Raw genomic sequence first — 8626 nt, forward strand, 5'->3', positions numbered from 1 at the left:
AACTCACTTTTGGAAAGCGTCTCAAAAAATAACTCAAAACAGTTTTCAGATGAACCATTACTTTATCTAGTATAGTACTTTAAAGTTAGCTGCTGTCTTTAACATTCGAGCGATTATGAAAACAACTCAGCATCTAACAAGTGAATGCTTCGGTGATATGTAATCTATACTATAGATTATTCATTTCATTAATGAATAATAAATAAATACAGCTATGATGATAATTGTTGGTTTGAGCACAAACTGGTAAACAGTGTAGAATAATGATAATTAGGACAGGTCATCTGTAAATGAGTCTTGCTTGTCTAATTTTGAGAAAGATTTTGCAAAAACACTACAGCGCCCCCTAATGGAACAGCCACAATGCCAAACAAGCAAAAATAAACATATAATTTATTATGTATCCATCTGCAAAATGAAGAGGAAAAAGAATAAAATAAATGTTTAGGTGTTTTTTAGAATAATGGTTTTGCCACAGAGATCACCTGCATTTCCAGCCACTGAGAGCTGACAACATCACACAATTCCACACTTTAACAACATTCCATCAATATTCCAATGATGCATATGCTTGTGAAAAATACCTGCAACCTTTCACCACTTCAGAGGTTTAACCTCTTCAACACTGTCGGCGTAAATAAGTATCAGACTAAATAACTTTACTCAGGTCAGTGGCTTTAAAGACCTGATAGAAGGGAACAGAAAACTTTTTTCTATTCTGAGTGGGGCACAGAGAGACCCTGAGAAATGTTATTTCTGAGCAAAGGGAGCCTTTATGAAGCTGCACCAACCATATTACTGAAACTGAAATCAATCAGAATAATACAGCAAGCAGTCTTTATCTCCGTAGGATTTAAAGGACATTAGCATTTGCAAACACGATTTTCAACAGACCAATAATGAGAGTGATTTGTGCTGCTGGTGCTATCAGCTCCATCAACTGCTGAGAACTGCAGTATTTCTAGGTTTTTAGCCTGACTGTTCTTCAGCTAAAGGTTTAGCATCAGGAAATTCAGCGTGAGCATGAGTGTGTCTGAACGGGGCGGCTTTACGATGACTGGTTTACGGACCTGCACACTTTTGTCACTTCAGTGTTGCTGGGATTTACAATCAAATGACTGTTTAGCTGGGAATAACAATAATGAAATAAAATAGCCAAAAATGTGGCCCATTTCAGAGCGATGTGTCTGACCTCACACTGAGCTGTTTTCCTGGGATGCACCGTTTCCTGCCTTTATTATAACACCTAACAAAGATATGCATGTTAGATTTAGCAGACAGAAGGTTGTTAAAATGGCATATGGAGGCTGGATTTGATAGACAGACAGTGTAAACATGGTTTGGAAGAAAAGAAAAATGGTGCATTTCCAGCTAGTCAAGCTGCAGTGACAGATCACTACACAGAAGAGCAATTAAATATGATTCAGGCCAACCCTTGATACCAGAGCGCTGCCCCCTATTGACATGTTATAGCCATAATGCTTGTGTTTGATGGTGATTTATAGAGGCGCTATGTGATTTCTTGGTTTATTTCATCAGTGCGCGCGCACATACTTTGTCATCATTAACAAAATTATTTGAGACTTGTTACACATAAGCTGATACTCAAAGGATGTTTACTCAGCGCTCATTTGGAAAGCTGTTGATTTTTATGCGACGCATATGGCCGCCTTTATTGTGCTTAATTAAAATGTTTTAAACTAGGATTAACTTTTTAAAGCGACAATCCGCTGTTTAACTCCTCCTCGCTGCGATCTGTTCAGTGGCTGGAAATGTCTCCTCAGCACCGCTCACAGTTTGGGGTGTCAAATATGAGCCTGTCACGACAATATTTAGTGAAGGAGCCCTTCCGGCTTTTAATGGCCCGACCTCCATCCCAGTTCAGAGAGCTAATAAAGGCAGTCTGGTGGAGGTCCTGGAGCTGTGTAATGTCACTCACAGATCCCAAACTCAGCAAGATCCGGAATGCTCAATTAGTTGCTTTTATAGGCCCCATTAATATGCATTAACTCTCTTTCCAGTATGAGAGCGCAGATAAACAGCCGCTGCTGGCAACATATCAGCCAGGTAAATGTCTTTTATTAAAGAAATGGAAAGGGACCAGAGCAATGAGTAAAGCAGAATTAATTTAAGTCTGATTATATGTGATGGAATGTTGCTATAAAATACAACATCCCAATAAAAAGCTTGTGGAATCACAGCTATAAAATGCTTCTTCACCATTCTATTCATCAGTAATATTAATCACCCATTAATGAAAGTACCAGTGCGAGTGAAACCATGCTTTTAATGAACTTCACTGATAACATTCATGTCTAATTTTCACTACAGTGTTTTATACAATTCCTGTGCAAGGCGACCAAGGCAGCGTGGGGGAGGGTTGATCAAGGAAACATTTACATGTAATCACTGAGCGTGCCTGAACCATACTTTCACCAAGACAACAGAAAACTCACAATCTGGCCCCACTCCTCCTACACAGTAAACCAATCTGGCACACAACAAGCCGAATCAATCATGGCACTTTATTATCCTGTCACTAGTCTGCTTCCTGCAAGTGTGTTTACCCCGTCCATGGCCCTGCGATCGGGGCTGTTCAGTGTACATTAAGACAGACATAATTGAGATTGTGGGCGGCCGAAGGTGCAGGACTCAACCTGTTGTTGTTAATCTGTCATATCATCAGGAGCCGCAGCGGCAGTGACCTACAGGAGGCTCCACCTTGGAGGCACGGCTGACGGCGCTTTGTTGTTCATGGCAGAGGGCCTCACCTATTTGAGTTTATTGGTTTGCCACCAACGGAGAACCCACAGAAATTGTAATGTATTGCCTGACCTCTGACCTCAATCTCTTCTATCTGCCCCTAATCCGCGTTTGGTGTTTTATAGGAGTGACTCTGTCAAAACCCAGCAAAAATGCACAACGGCTCGGCTCATGAGTTGAGCGATTAAAGACCAGTCGGGATTTCTTATTTTTCGTGTTATGAGAATAGTAAAAACTGGAGTAAGTGAACAGTCAAATGAAAGCCTAATACACTGTTTTTGTATATCTGCAATTATACAGTCAATTTGTATTAATTGCTAACTCTTCAGATAGCAGCAAGAATCTTTTTTTTTTATTTTTAAATTAGATTACTGATTGGAATGCAGAAAAATTCAGACTTCACTTTGTATAAATTAGGGCTCTGGGACAGCATTTACACCATAACAAGATATAAATGAATGCAGTGGTTCTGTTCGAAAAGGTGCTTTTTACAATTACACAACATATTAGAAATAATAGCCAAATCTTGCCTCGGCGGCTGGTTATTAATTACCTGGCAAATAGGACTTGTCTGTTTTGAGACAGAGGTACGGCTGTAGTGAGGGATCACCGAAGAAATTAAACAGTAATCAAAGTACATTTTTATCAGCATGATTCTGACTGTCAGGGTCACCTTTCTCAGGGTGAATTATAGATTTTTATTAAGCAGCTAATTTCCTGCCTCCCATTTTTTTTCGCACAATACCAAAGAGCCCCCTGGATGTTTTGTAATCACATCAGACATGCTTTCCATCAAGCCCTGATTCCAAATTTTCAAAGCACTGGCTAAAATCTCAGAGAGGCTGTATGTCTCTCTGACTGTTTTTTTCTTTCTTGCAGCGGCTGTTATATCAGCCCGGAGACCCATAAGTTATAAAATGTCAGGAACCTATGCATTCTAATTGAGCGGGAACAGTTAATGGCTGTGGAAATTCAGCCACTTGACGTTTTATTCCCCTGTGTGCCTTTTCGCAGCCAAGCCCATGAGCCTCAATTAAATGACAAAATGGGCTCATTCTGGAAAATAACAACAATAAAAACACGAGCCTATATGGCAATAATATCAGGTCTCACCTTGAATCAACAATGGTGGATGTGAGCAGAGACAGTGGCTGATATGTGGGGTATTTGTTAGCAGCTGTAGGCTGAAAGTGATGATTATTTTCATTAAAACAGCTCTAGCCGTCAAAAAAAAGGTAAATATCAAACGTACAGTGTCGGACTCAGTCCCTCAGCATGATAACAGCACTCGGAGCAGTAAAGCCCTAAGCATTAACACAATTCTGCCCAACAATGTGTTCCCCTCCAAAAACATGCCTAATTCAGAGTAAAACTTTTTGAAAATACATTCTAAACCTTTGCAGCAGATGTCTGCAAACTATAAATACATGTGGAGCACGTCCTATTAAATCCAGTGATATGGTGAGTGGCTAAATATTGACCCGATCGTGATTGGAGTACATTTGTTTTTCCAGAATCTTGCTTATTGTTTTTACGACTCTTTGAATTCAACCCCTTTACTGCATCAGTGGTTTCATGCAGCAAACAATAGCTTATCAATAATTCAATTTATAGCTCGCCATAAATGGAATTCAAAGGACAGTTCTGCCACAGACGACGCTATTGGCTCTGGCGATGCCGCGTCTGCCAGCCCAAAGACAGAATCTCCATTTTACGGTTGCCACACATTCTCATTAAAACACGGAAGACGTTTTTTTCCCCCCAAAATGTGTGTTATAAATGTAATATAACAGAGTTAAAAGAGACAGATGGTGAAGGGAAAATCTCACGTGGCTTTGCAGAGCAGTGCTACCACTGCAGCCACTGCCAATGAAGCCCCCCCCCAACACCACCAAAATCAGATTACTTCTATAAATACACCCTTACAGATCTGCTCATGTTCAATCTCGAATCTTTGTTCAAGGTTAAAGCCAAAACACTGAAATGTGCTAATGTGTCTGAGACACGCCGAAATGAGTTATCCTCCTATTTATTTACCCCAGCCTTACTGTCAGTCACTGTAATAATCAGAATTTATTCAAATTTTGAGAAAATGAGGGATGCATTCCTTCCAATTTTTCAATTTGGAAGTGGAAACTATGGCCATGATGAATGTCTGAATAGTCCATCGTCCGCCCCCCCATTTCTCCTAACCTTTTCTGACAGTTTAGATATTGCCTACCTGGTAATTTTCTCCACAATAATTGTTACTGTGAGCCCCCCCCCCCCCCCAAGTTTTAACAAGGATTCTTAACACCCTCTGTAGGTGACAAGCTGCAATTACAAACGCAAGTGCCCCCCATAGTGACTGGACATTAGTGGTTGCCGCCTCCATCCTGCCCCAACTGCCTCCACTAATGGGGAAGAATTTTAAAAACAATCAGACGGACTCAGCAAACATTTTCATCTAATAAAACCTTAATTAAAAGACATGAAGCCGCTTAACTGATGAACAACATGGGTGATTAAAGTGTACGGCTGACATTTTTCCCCACAGGTCGGCACTGGGAGATCATTTATCTGTTGCACCTTCCTGTTAATGGATGAGCGTGGTGGCTGAATGCAGATGCAGCCGTTTGGAGAGAGGGCCTGCTGATGGAGCGATCATATCGTGCACAACGCCAGGCTCAGGCAAGAACAGCTGTTGCAGCGCCTTCCACTGGGACGCCATGTTTCACCATCACCTCCAGCACTCATGCAGGAGCGCTGCTGCACAGCCATAACCACATTCACGGCGTCCTAACAGCTCTATGTATTTTATGACACATCAACGGAGCTCCATCAACTCTGTCCGGCACTAAAACCTTAATTATTGGCCTAATTGCTATGGCTACATCCATCTCTCCGGTAATCCTTTGGTGATAACATTTTGTGCTCAATACTCAGCTTATCCTTTAATTAAAAGGATTATTAACCTTTAAAATAGAGTCAGGCGGGACTACATCCTCAAACATTATCGCTGAAAACATTACTTTTTCTTTTTTTAGATCAAGCTGGGAAGGAGCCACAGGATTTGAATGATCATCAGGAGAGTGTGGGCTGGGCAGACAGCACATAGCTGCACATGCTGGCCTTTTTAAGGAGCTGACTTACAACAGCAATAAGCCATCATCCACATCTCTGTCCAATTAAAGCGTACAGACTGCTGACACATAACTTACACCTAGTGGGATAACAATCAGTGCGGAGATGGATAATAATACACTTCCGAGCAGAGAGTCCGCGCATGGTGAGAACAGGGTGAAAAGGTGAAAGAGGCAATGGAAAAGAAAACAGGAAAATGCGTAATAGAGACATTGGAGAGCTTTGCTGAGGCGAGGCCACACTCTCCTCGGGTCGGCGGGTTCAAAGTTCAAAGTCAGCCTAAGAGGAGCCTGATTGAAAATCATTGAAGAAGCTGAAAAAACAAAGAAGTCTGCATTTTTAGAAGAAGAGGGGGTCTGATGATAAATTATTGATGTACAGGTGTGAGAAAGCATCAGAGGTGTTTTAAAAGGTATCAGCTGGGTCCTCTGGCTGCCAGGGGTGGTAGAGAGCTACGGTCTGTTGGCAGCAGTGCAGAACAGGAGCCATGAGCAGGAGCCTGTGATGATGAAGCTCTTCCAAGCTGAGTCAAGCCGTTCCAATCAAGAGCTGTTTGCTCCCACCAAAGCCTCACTGCATTATCCAGAGCGAGGCTTCATTTCAGTGTTCTAATTACTTAATTAGTTGGTGGTTAAGGATGATATGAGCATCTCATCAATCTCTCTATCTCTAAAAATAAACACCCGGGATGGCGGTGGTGAGTCATTAGAATACTGATGAGTGTGGGAAGTGTCAGTGAGGACCGGAGGTCTGCTGCTGACACTCATATTTCCACAAATCACCCAGCTGCATGAAGAAAACCAAACATTCCCTGAGCATTGTATGGATGACAAGCCAAGCATGAGATAACCAGGAAGTCTGAGGTGCTCAATTAATGCTGATCTCATGCACTGCTTCTGGGATTCATTTACTTGTTTATCATTGATGGAAAGAGAATTATACATAAGAATGGAGGCTCTTTTCACACCACTGCACAATTTAAAAAAACAAGCCTATGGCTTTTAAATTCTAAAAAAAAAGCCATTTATAACTGACTAACCTCTTGATTTGTGATGTGGACTTTTAAATGAAGGCAGAGTAGCAGCAAGTCATTTCAATCTGTTCTTCGTTTCTGCGCTGGAATACATGAAGTAAGGAGAAAAGAGGGTACAAGAGGAGGAAAATATAGGTTAAAAATAGTTAGCATATGGCAGACTATGATTGAGTTTCCAGGGCTCTGAAAATTCACTCTAATTACTCAGCGGTATCCCTCTGTCATCTTTCCCTGTACGCATTCCTTTGCATGGAAGAGCAAGTGACTCCAACTAATATACATAATTCTGCTACTTAATTGGCACGGATCGGGTGAAAGTGGGCTAGGAAACCTCCTCTGAGACTAATAGGGGCACATATCATTGGCTCCATCAGAACAGCAGTCCCATAGGTGATAGAAGTCAGCAAATATTTCATGAGCTGTACTATCGGTGTACCTCACCTCTGGAGTCCCGAGCACCATCCTGCAAAGTGTGCTTCTGAAACAGTTCTGCTGTCAGGTGTATTTATAGCAGGCGGGCCCATGACTGATGCTAATACAATGGAAATTATGCAGCGCGCTCTCACTGTCATAACAGTATGTTAGACTTAAACAGGAAGGTTAACTAAACTAGTCATTTAAGTTATAAGTGGGACACTGCTGTGTCCGTGGGTGCGAAGTGAGCTGAGGCCTGTGGCTGCTGCAGTTGTGGTCAGAGATTAAAGGGGTTAGCATAAAGAAAGTAATGACTGAACTGGTCCATTACACAGATTATCAGTACATTATGAGAGGTGCGCAGCCAAAAACAACTCATCAGGGAGAATGTGGAATATTCAATTAATTTATTAACATATTTTGTAACCACAAAGCCATCAGAGATGGTTCAACTTATAAAGGCCAGAACAGGAGTCTACATTAAAAGAGGAAATACTTCTATCACTGGATGAAATTATAGACAAATGAATAAATACAAATAAATACATAATGTGACTCGTGTGACAAATATATTTTGTGGCTAAATTGTTGAATGCAAAATCTCTAAGATAACTTCCCAAACCTCCCTCTTTCAGCATCCAAAACGCCATTGTGCAGCTAAAATTAATCACTAATGATCTTTGGATGAGCAGAGAGAAACCATGCAAACATTTGCAATGCTCTGACCGTCTGATATTAAGATCACCAATTAACTCTGATAATTAGCTCTGTAAGTATGACTTGTGCGAATAGGAGGATATTTAATGGGACTAGATGAACCCTGTGTGGCTTACTCAAGATGCTTCAGCATGAAATTAAACCAATAACCATAAACAGCAGAAGGATTTCAGAGTCGGTTAATTATTTTCCCCCTTGTGGTTCAGCATTCATCAAGATGGTCGAGTGGGCTGGACCAAGATATCTGAGCAAAATTAGAGAGCAGCTGCTAATTTATTCGCCACTTTGACGCTGCAAAATGATTCTTTTATCATGCCATTTAGTGGGCTTTGGTTATTTTTTCCTGAAAACCTCAATGTTACATAAAAATGGTAGTTTATGACAGTTTGTGATAAAAGTGGGTAGTTAAATTAAAGTATACAGAAAGCCAGATATGTTAGAAGTCCATGTGATAGCTGTAGCACTAATGCTAATTATTTTTATTTAAATATCTGAGTTGTATCACAACATTTCAGATAATCTGTATCCTGAATTCTGGCAGCAGCATTCTACATTTACATACTGCACAATTATTCG

The sequence above is a fragment of the Takifugu flavidus genome, chromosome 1 (assembly GCF_003711565.1).
Source record: "Takifugu flavidus isolate HTHZ2018 chromosome 1, ASM371156v2, whole genome shotgun sequence".
In the NCBI taxonomy this organism is placed as follows: domain Eukaryota; kingdom Metazoa; phylum Chordata; class Actinopteri; order Tetraodontiformes; family Tetraodontidae; genus Takifugu; species Takifugu flavidus.